We start from the raw sequence: 17,640 nt of genomic DNA on the forward strand, positions 1-17,640 counted from the left end.
AATGCAAGAGACCCGTATGGAGGGGATGCTGCTGGAATGTGTTGTAGACAGTGTGGGCAAAGGGGGACACAGTAGCATCTTTGGTGGAAATGTTCTATGGTCCAGGCTTATTGGGGCATGATTTGGATCTAGGTTCAGGCCTAGACAGGGGAAGACTGGGTGCGGGATAAGTTGGCTTGTCTCTTGGGTTTAATTCTTCATTGTTCTCCAGATGTGGGCTTTCTGACTAGTATTGCCCATCTGTTGATTTTAGCAGCTAAAATGGGGATAGCACAAACCTGGAGGGAGGTGTTGGGTGGGGGTGGGGGGTCCTATACTGGAGGCTTGGCATGTGGCTATTAAAGAAGTTCGACTTTATGATGTTTGCCCAGAGTTGAGGGGAAAGGGACAGGATCACCAACAGACATGGCAAACAGTGGGAGTTTGAGGTCGTTTCCTTGGGATGTTTGTGCAATCTTTAGGGCCCCTTAGGGGTAGGGACTCCTTACTAAGGACAACATTTTCTTTGAGTTATTTGAGGAGTCATATTTCACCAACTGCTTTGCAGTGTCTTATTGAATCACTCACCTGCACACATACTAGAGTGGAGAGTTGATTGGGCTATGCTTTTGGGGAGGGAGTGGGAGGGGGGAGAAGGGGGGGAAAGAGCATACCAAACAGTGGAGGGGTATATCTGTGAAGGCACCCTCTTCAGCCCGGTACTTGTCCATGCTGGGAGGGATTAGCCCTTTAACTGTGGATAGGCCTTATTGCCTGAGCTGGTTGTGTTTATTTCTGTTGTATTTTGTAGGTGGTGTTTCATTTGTTTTTCCCTGTACTGTTTAGCTGGTTTCCAATAAACATTACAGTTAAAAAAAAAAACAAATGCCAGATCCGGGGGGTGTAGGAGAAAGAGCAACATGCAGGATGGAGGGGGGCAGTTTTGGAGGACTCACCAAACTTAACTGTGGGCCCACCTAAAATAACAGGTCTGGCTACATAAGAACATAAGTGTTGCCATACTGGGACAAACTGAAAGTCCCTCAAGCCCAGCATCCTGTTTCCAACAGTGGCCAATCCAGGTCACAAGCACCTGGCAGAATCCCAAAGAGTAAAACAGACTATGCTGCTTATCCTAGGAATAAGTAATAGATTTTTCCATCTTAATAATGGCTTATGGACTTTTCTTTTAAACCCTGGTAAGCAAACTGCTTTTACCACATTTTCTGGCTATGAATTCCAGAGTTGAATTACATGCTCAGTGAAGAAATATTTTTTTCTGGTTTGTTTTTAATTTATTACTTTGTAGCTTCATTGCATGCCCCATAGTCCTAGTATTTTTGGAGTGAACATGCAATTCACATCTGGTACCTGTTCCACTCCACACAGTATTTTATAGACTTCTATCATATCTCCCCTCAGCCATCTCTTCTCCAAGCTAAAGAGCCTTTAGCCTTTCCTCATAGGGAAGTCATCCCATCCTCTTTATCATTTTCATCACCCTTCTCTGTACCTTTTTCTGATTTGGCTATATCTTTTTTGAGATGCAGTGACTGGAATTGCACTATGGAGCAATACAAAGGCATTATAACATTCTCATTTTTGTTTTTCATTCCTTTCCTAATAATTTCTGACATTGTATTTGCTTTCTTAGCCACTGCTGCACATTGAGCAGATGGTTTCAACATATCATCAGCGATGACACCTAGATCCTTTTCCTGGGTGGTGCCTCCTATTGTGGAACCTTGCATCACATAGCTATAGTTTGAGTTCCTCTTTCCTCCATGCATCACTTTGCACTTGCTCACATTAAATGTCATCTGTCATTTGGGTACCCAGTTTGCCAATCTTGTAAGGTTCTCTTGCAATTTTTCACAATCCTCTTACGATTTAACAACTTTGAACGCAACAAATTTAATTACCTGACTAGTTATTCCCATCTCTAGATCATTTATAAATATGTTAAAAAGCAGCAGTCCCAGCACAGACCCATGGGGAACCTCACCATCTACTCTTCTCCATTGAGAATACTGACCATTTAACCCTACTCTGTCATGCCCCTCACCTGTTCTCTTTGGTCTCCAGCAGCATTCCGTGCCAAGAAGAAGCTGTTTACTTCTTGGAAACCCAGCACTTCCTTTATTGCTCTGCAAGAGGGTGCTGGCTGATGTCATTGCTTACTGTTTAAGGAAGTTCCTGACTCCCAGCCAGTGCCTTTGTAACAGGTCTTCTAGAGTTGTTTGGTGTGTATTGCAGCCTTGTTCTAGTCTCCTGTTCCTGCCTTGCCTTGTTCTTGCCCTGCTTCCTGTCTTGCTCCAGCCTTGCCTTTAGCTCCAACCTTGTCTTATGTTCCAGCCGAGTGTTCAGTTCTAGCCTTGTGTTCTGCTGCAGCTTGTCCTGACTGAGGCCCAGCTGATAGTGAATCTCTGGGACCTCACCCGGGAGGTTCAGCAGTAATGGACTCAACTTCAGGGGATTATGGAAACCCTTCACGTGGTCTGTGCTCAGCTTATGGCGATGCAAACCGCAGGTTCTCCGGGTCCGAACCTGCCTCCAGGATCTGCTCCAGTGGTACCACCTCTGGCTTACCCAGTGTCTCAGCCTCAACTTTCAGCACCACCGAGCTCTGATGGGAAACCCAAGGCATGCTGAGGATTTACTAACCAGTGCTTGATGAACTTTGAACAACAGCCCTCAAGCTTTCCTTTGTATTGAGTCAAGATTACCTTTATCGTCTCTCTCCTTTCTGGGCAAGCGTTAGCTTGGGCCTCTCCTTTATGGGAGCAGAATGACCTGCTTATCTTCCAGCAGATATTTGATGAGCTAGGGCATCTTTTCTCAACAGCTTCCAGGTTCTTGTGCCTATGACAAGAGGCCCTTACTATGGGTCAGTATGCCATTCAATTCCGGACCCTGGTTTCTGAACTGCAATGGAATCAGGTGACTGTCTTTTGGCAGGGCCTGGCGAGCCACATTAAGGATGAACTGTCAGGATGGAATCTCCCCAGAAGTTTGGATGACCTGGTTTCCTTGTGCATCAAGGTGGACATCCACTGTCAAGAAAGGGTTAAGGAACGTGGAGATAAATGCCATTCTATGAGGTCGACGCCCCAGTTTTCAGGATCCCACAGACTCACCACTGCCAGCTTCTGCCACCTTGGAGGAAAAGGTCCCCATGCAAATTGGACATTTTCAACTTTCAGGGAAGAGAAAAGGCATCTGTCTATACTGTGCAAACCTGGGGCATTAAACCAGGAACCAGGAACACTTCCAGACCTAGGAAATGTGGGGAAGAACTCCCTAAGTCTTCCTCGAGTTGTTCCGACCTTCCTCTGTACTCTCCATCACCCTTCTATGGGACAATAAACAGATTGTAGTCCAAGTTCTCGCTGATTCAGGTGCCACCGGGAACTTTGTAGATGAACAGCTGATATGTCAGTATGACATTTCTGTGTTACCCCTCAGAGAACCCCTTAGCATTTCCTCAGTCTATGGAGACTCACTGCCAGAGCATCTGCAAGCTATTATTCAACATATGTTCATTCAGGTGGGTTCTCAGCATCAAGAGACGATAGGGTTTCATGTACTCCCCAGATCTGTCCATTAAGTCATTTGGGGGCTTCCTTGGTTGCAGAAACATGAACCTCATATTGACTGGTTCTCTGGAGACATTCTAGTCTGGGGATCAACCTGTTCTCAGTCTTGCTTAAAGTCTGTTCAATCTCAACTAACTCTTCCCAAGATGGATTCACCCCAGAGCAAGTCTTCCATCTTGGAATTCCAGACCCCAAGCAGTCAAGGAAGTGGACCTTGCATGGGACACGCAACTTCAAGTCTACAGGATACTCAGGACATTCTTGTTGTCAAAAGTATAAGGAGGATAATATATGGAAATCTACTGTCAGTGTTCATGACCTTGCACTTATAAGACATTGTCAACATCTTTATTCCCTCAAACCCGAACCCACGGGTCCGTGAAGGGAGCTTCAGGAGGGGGGTACTGTCATGCCCCTCACCTGTTTTCTGTGGTCTCCAGCAGCATTCCATGCTAAGAAGGATCTGTTTACTTCCTGGAAACTCAGCACTTCCTTTATAGCTCTGCAAGAGGATGCTGGCTGATGTTGTCATTTCCTGTCTGGTAGTATTTAAGGAAGTTCCTGACTCCTAGCCAGTGCCTTTGCAACAGGTCTCCTAGAGTTGTCTAGTGTGTGTTTCAGCCTTGTTCCAGTTTGTCTCCTGTTCTTACCTGTGTCGTCTTCTAGCCCTCCTTCTGCTCCATGTTCCAGCCTTGTTCTTGCCCTGCATCCTGCCTTGCTTCAGCCTTGCCTTCTGCTGCAGCTTGTCCTGACTCAGGCCTGGCCAATAGTGCCTATTTCAGTCTGTTCTGTGCCTAGCCTAGGTGATTCACCTACTGCCAGTTGGGGCCTAGCTAACCCTTGTGTTGGCTGGGTAGTGTCAACGTGGCTGCTGCCCAAGGGCTCCCCTTCCTGAGCCGTGACACTGTCTGTTTTTTATCTTTTATCCAGTTTTTAATATACAGTAGGACATTACCTCCCATCCTGTGACTTTCTAATTTCCTCAGGAGTCTTTCTTGAGGTACTTTGACAAATGCCTTTTGAAAATCTAGATACACACTTTTGACTGGCTCACCTTTATCCACATGTTTTTCACCCCTTCAAAGAAATGGAGTAGATTGGTGAGGCAAGATTTACCTTGACTAAATCTATGTTGGCTTTGTCTCATTAATCCTTCTTTATAATAGTCTCTACCATTTTGCCTGGCACCGACGTCAGGCTCACTGGTCTATAATTTCCACGATCACCTCTGGATCTCTTTTAAAAACTGGCATTACATTGGCCACCCTCCAATCTTCTGGTACCATGCTTGATTTTAAAGATAAATTATATTATTATATTATTGTTAGTAATAACAGGGTGAAGGATCATAGAGTTGCACCATCAATGGGGGTAGATCTGACTTACTTGAAGGTCCCAGTGGAGCAGCTGGAAGTCTGGGAGAGGGACTGTAGGATTGGAGGCCTTCAGGGAAGGAACTTTCCACTCCTCAAAATTTTCCACCCTAGGCTCAGGTCTGGTTATAGGTCTGTACGTTGTCCTCCAAATTCTATAAATGGCACCTTACCCAACGTAACATAATTAGATAATTGGTGCTGCATTAATTAATTTGATGAATTTATTTTATTTATAGTCTGGTCTACCTTAAAATTCTAGGTGGATCATACACAATAAAATAAATTTAAAACAAAACTAACAATAGTTAGTCTAAATACATCAGTAACATATAAGCAAAATATCAACTGACAATAATATCATGAAAGGTCTTCCAGTATCAACATATAGACAAAATACCTCAAGACTATAATGTTGAAATTATAATTACCAATAATTGAGCTTAAAAAGCACTAATTGGGAGCAGCGGAATGGACGTCGCGCTGTGAGCTCCATCCCGCCCGCATGGAGCCCCCGATTTTAAAGCTGCTGAACCTGCACCTGAACGCACACATGAATATAGGGGAGTAGCAGGAGCCAAAACGGACCTTAGCGCTTAACTAGCAACGCCGATGCCACTCCCTGAATAGAAAAAAAAAAAAATACTACCTGAGTGAACGGAGTGCCTGTAAAAGATGGCGGCGGTGATTGAGCCGCGAGGTGTATAACGGCAATCCTGGGTGGTGAGCGCGAGAAGCGCACAGCCAGACGGGAGAAGGAAAAACCTGAATCGGCTGTGGAAGGCAGCGATAGTGAACAAGGAAGGCCGAGATAACGACTTGAGCGAGGGGCAGCATTCTTATTGAGGTAAGGCGGGGGAGCTGGCAGGCCCAATTTTAATTTCGGTGGAGCACCTAAAAAAAGCTCGAAGGGTGGAAAAAGCCACGAATCACAAGCGTGATCAATTGTGACCCCTTGAGAGCGAGGAAGTTATAAATAAATCTACAAGCCTGGGAGAAGATAAGAAATAAGATCCTATAGTAATTTGTCTGCCTGTTTGGACCAGGAGGACGCCTTAGAAACACCGTACTAGTTGCGAGGGGCCATGAACTGAGATTCTGATATACCTGTAAGGCAGTCTGAGGGCCCGGGATGAAGTACTGGCGGAGACCTCGCACTACATAATAGTTCAGTGAGAACTCAGGGTGCGAGGAGGTCATAAGTGACTTGTTCATATTGTGTATGGAGCAATACTTGAAGCCCATGTCATCAGGGACCACCCGCAGAGGAACAAAATTTGATAAAGAAAAAAATTCACCCCTCAAGCCTGGTCACAAAATGGCGGACTCGAAAAGTGTGTCTGAGGGAGAATTTACAGATAAACAATTGGCACAAATAACAGCAGCGGTGAGTGCTGCACTAAATCCAAGATTTGACCTATTGGCTGGACAATTGAAAAACTTGGAATCGTCTGGGGCCGAAACGGAGAAGAGAGTGGGAGAAGCCGAAAATCGGATTGCAGCCACAGAGGACTCTTGTTCTCAGAATATACAGGAGATAGCCAGGCTTAGGGCACAGCTTAAATCGCAACAGGAAAAACTAGAAGACATGGAAAACCGTACCAGAAGATGTAATTTGAGAATTGTAGGTTTACCGGAAAAGATCCCTGAAAAATCGCTTGGACAGCTATTAGAACAATGGTTAAAAAGAGAACTGGCTCTCTCTGATAGCCGAGGAGAGCTGTGCATTGAGCGAGCCCACAGGTTGGGGCGTTGGCAACCCAGCCTGCAGAGACCAAGAATAGTCATCATTAAAGTGCTCAACTACTTACACAAGGAAGAGATCCTAAGGGGATTTAGACTGAAGAGGGACTCACTTGCATATGAGGGGCACCCGATTAAGATTTTTCAAGACTATTCAGCAGGGGTTCAAGAACAACGACGCCGTTTTCATCCAATATGCTCTGCACTAGTCTCCAAGAATACTAAGTACATAAGTACATAAGTACATAAGTAGTGCCATACTGGGAAAGACCAAAGGTCCATCTAGCCCAGCATCCTGTCACCGACAGTGGCCAATCCAGGTCAAGGGCACCTGGCACGCTCCCCAAACGTAAAAACATTCCAGACAAGTTATACCTAAAAATGAGGAATTTTTCCAGTCCATTTAATAGCGGTCTATGGACTTGTCCTTTAGGAATCTATCTAACCCCTTTTTAAACTCCGTCAAGCTAACCGCCCGTACCACGTTCTCCGGCAATGAATTCCAGAGTCTAATTACACGTTGGGTGAAGAAAAATTTTCTCCGATTCGTTTTAAATTTACCACACTGTAGCTTCAACTCATGCCCTCTAGTCCTAGTATTTTTGGATAGCGTGAACAGTCGCTTCACATCCACCCGATCCATTCCACTCATTATTTTATACACTTCTATCATATCTCCCCTCAGCCGTCTCTTCTCCAAGCTGAAAAGCCCTAGCCTTCTCAGCCTCTCTTCATAGGAAAGTCGTCCCATCCCCACTATCATTTTCGTCGCCCTTCGCTGTACCTTTTCCAATTCTACTATATCTTTTTTGAGATACGGAGACCAGTACTGAACACAATACTCCAGGTGCGGTCGCACCATGGAGCGATACAACGGCATTATAACATCCGCACAACCTGGACTCCATACCCTTCTTAATAACACCCAACATTCTATTCGCTTTCCTAGCCGCAGCAGCACACTGAGCAGAAGGTTTCAGCGTATCATCGACGACGACACCCAGATCCCTTTCTTGATCCGTAACTCCTAACGCGGAACCTTGCAAGACGTAGCTATAATTCGGGTTCCTCTTACCCACATGCATCACTTTGCACTTGTCAACATTGAACTTCATCTGCCACTTGCACGCCCATTCTCCCAGTCTCGCAAGGTCCTCCTGTAATCGTTCACATTCCTCCTGCGACTTGACGACCCTGAATAATTTTGTGTCATCGGCGAATTTAATTACCTCACTAGTTATTCCCATCTCTAGGTCATTTATAAATACATTAAAAAGCAACGGACCCAGCACAGACCCCTGCGGGACCCCACTAACTACCCTCCTCCACTGAGAATACTGGCCACGCAATCCTACTCTCTGCTTCCTATCTTTCAACCAGTTCTTAATCCATAATAATACCCTACCTCCGATTCCATGACTCTGCAATTTCTTCAGGAGTCTTTCGTGCGGCACTTTGTCAAACGCCTTCTGAAAATCCAGATATACAATATCAACCGGCTCCCCATTGTCCACATGTTTGCTTACCCCCTCAAAAAAATTTATGCTGCTTTATCCCACCGTCCTAAAGATCAAACATGGAAGTCAATGGCGATCCTTTCAAAACGCACAAGAGGCCCAGCAGTTCCTGGATGTGGAAATGAAAGAGCCAGACACATGACTCTTGGGCGGGAAGGGAGTTGAGTAGGACATTTGAAGGCCCCTCCAGGTTTCTAAACTTGGGGAGAAGGGATAGGGTTGGATGTGATAAGAGTTGCATTGAAAGTCCTCTTTTAGGATTTGGATCATTGATATATAACAGTTGTAGATGATAAGGTATAAACCCAAGGGGCATTTATTATTCGTCTGGAATGGGCCTCTTCGGGCCGCCGGCTTGTGACCCTTGAGGGGTGAGGGGTTCAGAAATAAAATAAGATGATTGTAATTAAATTGGGGGCTTTGTGGGGCGAGAGAAGTCTCGGGTATGGAGGGGACCTGGAAGTGTGATGAGCGGGGAAGAAGGGAGGGATGGGAAGAAGCTTGGGGCAGGGGAGAGGGAAAGGGGTAGGGAGTGGGAGGGATACAAGTTATTTGTGTGTATGCAATGAGACTGAGCAGGATGTCTGGAGTGATAAGAGAGTATGGAGGACCTGGAAGATAGTGCTGGGGAGGTGGTGGCTGGGACGCCTCCCTGGCATGTTTGTTGGAAGATTGTATGGAAGTACTGATAGACAGATAGGGATCACATGACTTCATTACAAGTTATAACTTGGAATGTAGGGGGTATCCATTCGCCTATTAAAAGACAAAAAATTTTAAAAACACTTAATGACCAACAGGCGTCAATTGCATTTCTGCAGGAGACCCATTTAACAGGAGCAGAACATGCCAAACTGAAACGGTGGTGGGTTGGAGAAATTTTTGAATCTCCGGCAGTGGGGGGAAAAGGAGGAGTGATCACACTGGTACGTAAAGGAATACATGTGCAGGTTCTTAAGATCGTAAGAGATGCCCGTGGCAGATATGTGCTGGCATCCATAATACTGGATAGACAACCGGTAGTGCTCTGCAACATTTATGCCCCCAATACATATGAAAAGCAATTTTATTTACAATTAACTAAAGCATTGCAGGGATTAGGAGAGGCCCAGATTGTAATGGGGGGAGACTTTAATGAAGCAGCAGACCCGTCATTAGACAGGTCTAATCCATCGAGAAGGGAGCTGGCCAGGCCCGGGGAGGTATAGCAGGGTTGGAAGAGGCGTTTGCTGTGGTAGATGTGTGGAGAACCTTGAACCCTTTAGAACGGGATTATACCCACTTATCGAGAGCGCACGCCTCTCTATCTCGTATTGACTATATATTTGTCACTGGAGACTTGTTCACACAGGTGGAAACAGCAAAAATAGGGCCAATAATGATCTCAGATCACGCATGGGTAATGGTGAGACTGCAGATAGAGGGGGAGAGGAGAGAGGATTATGTATGGAGATTCCCAACTTGGTTGTACCGGGACAATCAATTCTTGTCTCATTTGCTGAAATGCTGGAAGGATTTTAACACTGATAATGAGATTCATAGGGATGACCCAGTGCTCTGTTGGGAGGCAGCTAAAGCTGTACTTAGGGGGGAGATCATAGCTTATACAAGTTTCAAAAGAAAAGCGAGAAAACAGGAACTTCTTAGATTGGAGAAGAGAGTGACTAAACTACGGAGACAATATAGTATAGACCACTCGCAGAGACTAAGGGTGCTGTTATTAGAGGCGCAGCAGAGTCTCAATGAATTGCTGCATCGCACAGTCCGGAGGTCTATGGCCTATTATAAATACCATCTTTACAAGTTTGCTAATAAAGGAGGGGGTTTTTTGGCGCGGGTCATGGGTAGGAAGCAGGTTATCGGAAGATAATTGCATTAAAAGACAGCCGAGGACTACTCGCAATAAGGATAGTGAAATTTTGGGAATCTTTAAAGAGTTTTTTGTCAAACTATATAAATCAAAGGAAGATCTGGTCACGCCTAGTGCGGCTTATCTGGCTAGTGTCGAGTTACCCCAAGTAGATGCTGAAGAACTGAGGGTGCTGAATGCAGACATCACGGTAGATGAGGTGATGTGGGTAATTAAACAGAGTTCCTTAGGGAAGGCCCCAGGTCCTGATGGACTGAGGAATGAGTTCTACAAGTTATTGCAGACAGAAATTGGCCCGATATTGACCGAGGTCTTTAACATAACAGTTCAACGGGAATCAATGCCATTGTATATGAATCAGGCCCATATAACGGTATTGTTAAAACCAGGTAAATCAGCTCAATACCCAGAATCTTACCGGCCCATTTCACTCTTAAATTCAGAGGCAAAATTTTTGGCCAAACTGTTAGCTAATAGGTTGGCTAGATATCTTCCCTCTTTGGTAGAAGACCCACAAGTGGGATTTGTAAGGGGCAGGAAAATAGCAAAGAATATGAGGAGGATAATCTTAGCGTTGGAAAAAACGTGGAGGGAAGGATTACCAACAATGTTAATTAGTTTTGATGCCGAAAAGGCATTTGATAGGGTGGATTGGGGATTTCTCTTTGAAACACTTAAAGCTTATGGCATAGGCGGATTCTTCCTACAAGCGGTTAAAACTCTGTATACCGATCCCAAAGCGAGACTCCTGGTAAATGGTGGGGTCTCGGATTGGTTTCCTATCGGTAGAGGGACGCGCCAGGGATGCCCTCTATCACCACTTCTCTTCGTCTTAACACTTGACCCACTGATACGAGAGATAAGTAATAACATAGATATAACGGGAGTCCATATTCAAGATAGGGAATTTAAATTAGCAGCATTTGCGGACGACCTGTTAGTTTTATTAACGAACCCTATGACTTCTCTGGGACCCCTTATGGAAAGTATAAAGGAATACGGGGATTTTTCCGGATTTCAATTAAATTTGATGAAATCGTAGGCATTGGCGAGTCGGGAGGTTAGGAGGGAGGCCTGGGTACAGTTTCCATTACGGTGGGCGACAGGGTCATTCAGATACCTGGGCATTCAATTAACATTGGATCCCATGCAGCTTTATGCCGCTAATATTCCCCAGTTACTACGAAATACGAAGGAGCAGTTGGCTAAATGGAGCTCCCTACCACTGTCACTTTTTGGTAGGATTCACTTATATCGAATGCTGGTGTTCCCAAAATGGTTATACACATTGCAAGTACTACCATTGTGGCTGTGGAAAAAAGATTTGAGGGCGCACCAGAGGCAGGTAGCTAGATTCTGTTGGGCGGGAAAGAAGGCAAAGCTCAAATGGGACTTCATTAAGGGAACTCAGGGGAATGGAGGATTAGGAATGCCTGACATGCGAATATATAATCAAGCATGTCTCCTAAGACATTTAAGAGACTGGATTACGGGAACGTATACAGATCTACAGTTAGAAAATCAGTATTTTAGTCCTTGGCACCTTAATTACTTACTACACGCAAAAACTGGAAATCTCCCATGGCAGGTCAAACACAGCCTACTTCTACAACCATTACGATATTTGTGGAAAGAGATGACAAAGCTCTGGGGGCATAGCTCAGAGAGTAGTGTGATGCTACCCATTGTAGGTAATGTGGAGTTCTCACCTGGGCGGGAAAGTAAAATTTTCAGAAATTTGGGGAAACAGGGAGTGATACTTTTGGGAAACTTCTTATTAAAAGATGGGACGATAATGCCTTATTCTGAGTTTGAAAAACAGTATGCGGGGGGACTGTTAGCACAATTAGCTTATCATCAACTTTCTCATTATGTACGTAGTCTTCCCATGGTAAGCCTCCTACCAGGATTTGAGAAGGAAATCCAGGACTTCCTGACTGGGGATGCAGCAGGACAGATATCAGTGTCCTGGTTTCATAAAGCATTGGTGGGGAAACAACCCAAAAGAGATGTTAAACTGGTTGCTGAAAGATGGAGTCAGGAGGTGGGAAGCCGAATAGCTGGGGGGAAGATTTTAGCAACGCTCCAGGGAGGTATGAGGGTGGTGCACAGTGCCGAATTACAGGAATGCCACTTTCGCATGGTCCATAGGGCATATTTCTCGGTGAAACAGGCCTGGTATGCAGGTGTGGTGGAAACAAGTGAGTGTCCTAAATGTGCGGAAGTGGGTGCCTCCTTTTAACATGGTATATGGCAATGTAGAGAGATACAAGGGTTCTGGTCAGCCCTCTCCCGATTTGCAAGCTGGGTTCTAGGGAGTCAAGTGATTCTGTCCTTTGAGGGGACGATACTGAGTTCTATAATGGCATGGAATAAGGGAACGTGCGAAGAAAAGATATTTCTTTGCAAGCTGTGTATTCTGGGGAAGAAATGTATTCTTAATTGTTGGACTGCAGATAAGGGACCTTCGTTTTGGTATTGGAGAAATAAGTTACACGAGCTCATGTTATGGGAAATGCAAGATGCCCGCAACTCGCCAAAGAGGCGGCTGCGATTTATAAAAATCTGGAAGGCGTATATAAACAAAATATCCCCACGAGCACGGAGTCAAGTCCTGAATGCTTTAGGTTAGCTGGAGTGCTTGGAACGAGTGTGGAAAGACGCATGAAGTTAAATCGTCAAGTAAGACATCACTGTTCAGTGGTAGAGTACATGAAGAGGGGGGGAGGGGGGGAAGATATTAAAATGTTATGGGGATCTCTGCTGCTATGGATATGTTGATGAAGGTCTTAACATTAGACGAAGTGTGCTAGAAATGATATAGATACATAATACCTGGGACCTTCAATAATTGTACTGGGATGGGGGAAGGGGGGGGGAAGAGGGGAGGGGGTAGGATTGGGAACTGTTATAGTGAGTAAAACAGTTATAGCATAAAAGTGTTATGATCTAACGTGTTATTGGAAGTTAACTGTGTTAGTTTGCATTGTGATTACATGTGTATAATTCGTGTGACTTTATAAGGATGAATAGATAGGGGTGGGGAGGTAAAGGTTATAAAATGATGACTGTCTATACGAGTACAATTTCCCTAATGTATGAAGCGATACGGAGAGAAAAGTATGTTTACTTTTGACAGTTTGTTTGTATTGATCTGTCATCAATAAAAATTGTTATTACTTAAAAAAGCACTAATTGGCACTAATTAGCAGGTGCATGTGTAATTGACTTGCATCCCTATTCTGTAAAGTACGTGCATTGTTTATCTCACGCACAGCTGCAAAGGGGCATGGTCACGGGAGAAGCATGGGTCAGGGGCATTCTCAGGATTTAGGCATAATGTTATAGAATAATATCCTTTCCGCAGCTAAGATGGGTGCTGCTAAGAAGGGCTAAATACATAGGAATCCTGTTTAGAAGGAATTGAGCCAAAGAAGCTTAGCGGAAACTAGGTGGCAACACTGGTAATTGGTGGACTTCTATGGTCTGTGCCCTGATCGTGGCTGGATAGATGTGGATGGGCTGGACTGGAGCTTTTCAAGGGCTTCGATGACAACTTCAGAAGCTTTAGAACAAGGACAGTGCCGGGCAGACCTCTATGGTCTATGTCCTGAAAATAGCATGTACAAATCAAGATCAGGTATACATATGTTGTATCACCTCATTCCTTTATGTAATGAGTTTATCTACTTGGGCAGACTGGATGGATCGTACAGGTGCTGTCATTTATTATGTTACTATGTATGTTACTAGGCGCAAGATCTGTGCTAAGCTGGTATTCTGCAAAGGGCGCACTGCGCAGAGCATCCTATGCAAAATACTGCTTTAACACAGATCGTCCTGCTTGCTGGCGCTTATCTTTGGGTCTTTTATCATCCATATATCTCCTTCATTGATTGGAAAGAGCCTACATTCCCTACTCCTTCTCTGCTCTACATTGAACTGTTTTTTTTCGTAGGGATCAAGTGCACCTCCACCTCCATTTGGCTCCTCTCATGCTTATCTTTGGGTGCCATTTACTGAATTCCCCTTAAATACAAACTTAGTTACATTCAAGTCTACTAGGTATTTCCCTGGCTGGAGGGCTCACAAAATTTAAAGTGGGCTGACCTAAGATCAAAAGTAGCAGCAGCAGGATTTAAACTGGGTACCCCTGGATGTGAAACTTGGTGCTCTAACCCAAGCGTGGGCAAACTCAGTTCTCAAGGGTTGCAGACCAGTTGGGTTTTCAGGATTTCCCCAATGACTATGCATGAGAACTATTTGCTTACACTGCCTATGCCTTTACATTTTGTGCAAATAGATCTCATGCATATTCAGTGGGGGAATCCTGAAAACCTGACTGGGTTGCAGCCCTCGAGCACCGAGGGTTGCAACCTACCTCTGCTCTAATCACTAGGCTACTCCTCCACTCCAGAAGGCAAATAGGTCAGTCCTGGATTTCTTTAACTTCTCTTTTATTAATTTTTTTAACAATCATATACATGTATGAGTGATAATACACTAAAACAGAATCTTACAATAAAGAAATAATACATTCAAAAACTCAATAGTATGTTACCTATCGTCCACAAAATTAGGAAAATGATCCAAGAAAAAAGGAAAAAGTCTTTATGCTTAATTTAGCAAATTTCACTAATAATAATCAAAACGAGCTGCTTAATTCCTGATTGAGTAACTCCAATCTGTCATACAGTGTTACATATGTGACTAAACTTGTACATTGACTTCTTCTCTGCTCTTTAGGAAATCCTCCAACTGATTTGGGTCAAAAAATTGATATTGTTTAGATTGAAATTTTATCCTGCATATACAGGGATATCTCAGAAGGAAATCTGCACCAATTGCTATCACCCTTGGTCGCAATAGCAAAAACATCCTACGTCTCTTCTGAGTTTCCCTGGACAAGTCAGGAAAAACTCTAACTTTTGAACCCATAAACAGAGAGTCCAAGTGTCTCAGGGAAAGTTTGAGCACTGCGTCTCTATCAATTTCCAAAGCAAATGTGACCAGTAACGTGGTCCTCTGAGTTATAACCTCCAAAGAAGATTCTAGGAATGTGGTGAGATTCATTGCACCTTGTACAGGTAATTCACTTGACGTTTTTACATCTGTTTGAATATAATAAGCTCGTGTTATAGGTGGCAGTGAACTCTCTAACATTCCCAGAATTTCCATTAAATATTTTCTAGCCATTTGAATTGGCACAACTAAAGGAGATCTAGGAAAATTTATAAACCGCAAGGTAAGTCTCTTAGATTGATTTTCTAAATACTCCAGGCGTCTTAGGGTAGAATTCTTGTCTTTAATTAAGACTTGTTCCACCAAGTCCAGTCTCTCCATTTTCTCAGACAATTTCTTAGCCTCAGAGGCTTGGAGTTCAAAAGTCTGTATTTGGTCTAACACAGTCTCTGAAAGAACTTTAATTGTTTCCATATTTTTCAAAATTAAAGATTGTAGAGCAGATTGGGTCGTAGAAGTTAGGTCCCACAGTGACTCTAATGTCACTACGGCAGGTTTTGCTACTGTTCCCACAGAAAAATCCGGAAGAGGAGCCTTTGAAACCTGCTCCAGGGTACTCACATTTTTAAACAAAACGTGAGCTGCTGACATTCCCGCTCCTCGCTGCTCATCGGATCCAGTTGTCCTCTCAGGCCGGCTCCCTCCCCGTTCTCCATGCGTTCCACCTGGGATCATGGCGTCAGGGCTAGCACTCAGAGATTCTATTCCGGGTTGTGGGGGTGCCGCACGTTCGGCGGGGCTCAAGGAAACCCCGTCTACACTGCCGTCTGGCGTCAACACGCCAGCCCCGGCAGAAGGAGTAGACGCCAAAACAGGACCGAAGGAAACTCCGAAATGCTGCAGCGTCGGTTGGTGAAGCTGGGGCGTTCCGCCCGGGACTTGGGGAGCCTCCCGAACTCTTCCTCTCCTCTTGCCCATCGTAGACGGGTAAGACGCTTTCACCAAGGTAGGCTGGGGCACTATCAGAGCGCGTCCGGCTAAGCAGCTCTAACCGTCGCCATCTTGGATCCTCAGTCCTGGATTTCTGATAACCTCCATCTAGATCCATTATGGGACCTGCAACCCTGATTCCAATGTATTATAAATACCATCATGTACATGGAAACCAGGACAGGTGGATGGATGAATAAAAGCCAGACTCTGTCACTTTGAATGCAGTTCATCAAGGTTTATTTTAATAATAAGCAAGCCTAACAATAAGAAGGAGAAGGAAGAGTCATGAGGGAGAGGGAGTCTCAGGGTATCTTGGGGGGGGTGGGGGGGGAGTCTGGACAAGGAATACAATAGACAGAGAGGATAATGGTATATAGAGCTTTAAGAAGCACCAGTAAGGCAGTGAACCTTTACCAACACATTAAATATAGGAAAATGAAGAGGATGGATATGACTAGACCATGAACGGATTACGAATGAGCATGGAGTTTTTAAAAAGATAGGGGAGGGGGGAGGGGAGGGGAATAATAGTAATAAAGGGTTCAATCACTGAATAATGTAAGGTGTTACTATTGGAAGTACGGTTTGAGTTTAACGTAACATGCTGACTATTGTTTCTTTCAGTGTACATGGCAAAAGTGAAGGTAGTAAGGGGGGAGGGGGATAAGAGAGGGTACTGTTATAAAACAAAAACTGATGATAGCAACTTAAGATTAATGTACATAAGAACGATAGCTTTACAATTTGTTGTGTATGTACTCTAATGGATGTGTTACCAGGTGGAATCAATAAAAATGTTGACACATAATAAGCAAGCCTATAGAACAATTTGCTAACAGGACATATCTGTACATAAAGCAGTGTCTCTTTGGCAGAAAGGTAACACATAGGGATACGTTCTTAGTAGCAAAAAATGATTAACACAAAAAGGTACTTCAACATCAGATATATAAACTGGTAACTCACTCCTAAAGGTCTGGGAGTTACAGGGCTTCATGTTCTTTGGTGCAGAGTTTTGCCTCTGCACAGCATTGTCCCTGCTCTCTTTTCTCTCAGTTTTCAGTCTTTCCTGATTCTGGGTGTGGCTGCACCTGACAACCTCCTTCCAAATCTCTCTCCTGAGTGACAGGAGAGACTCCAACCCTAAGATGAATTATACCCTTTCTGTGAGTCTAGCTATGGGCAGGGCTGGCTCAACCATTAGGCAAGAGCAGGCAGTCGCCTAGGGCAGCAACCTCTGGCCTGTGTGCGCCAAAAGAGCAGCTGCAGTTAAAGTAAAACAATATAGATCCTGATAGCCACTCAAAGAAACAATGGGAGGTGTGGTGTTAGGGTGATCATAATTGCTGAGGGGGGGGGGGGGGGGGGGTGGTGTAGAGGTCTAAAGATTAATTGGGAGGATGGAAGGCTGAAGGTTTTCATAGGGTACCTAATATCCTTACACCAGCCCTAACTATGAATATTCTCTCCCTCTTACACACCCCCACCAGCAAGTGAAAACAACAGATCCCAGTATTATGCTGATAAAATATTCTAATCATGAATTTATTTTATCTAATTAAAATTACTTCTATAATACTCATCTATAGTTCTGAGCAGTATGTAAG

The 17,640-nt window shown here is 44.3% G+C and overlaps 1 protein-coding gene across 4 annotated transcripts in view; it reads left to right on the forward strand.

Annotated features, from left to right (window-relative positions):
* The window catches only part of LOC115456574 (merlin-like), a 139,077-nt gene that overhangs the window by 41,493 nt on the left and 79,944 nt on the right, over positions 1 to 17,640 (forward strand). The window lies entirely within an intron of this gene.

Source organism: Microcaecilia unicolor, chromosome 13 (genome assembly GCF_901765095.1).
Source record: "Microcaecilia unicolor chromosome 13, aMicUni1.1, whole genome shotgun sequence".
In the NCBI taxonomy this organism is placed as follows: Eukaryota; Metazoa; Chordata; class Amphibia; order Gymnophiona; family Siphonopidae; genus Microcaecilia; species Microcaecilia unicolor.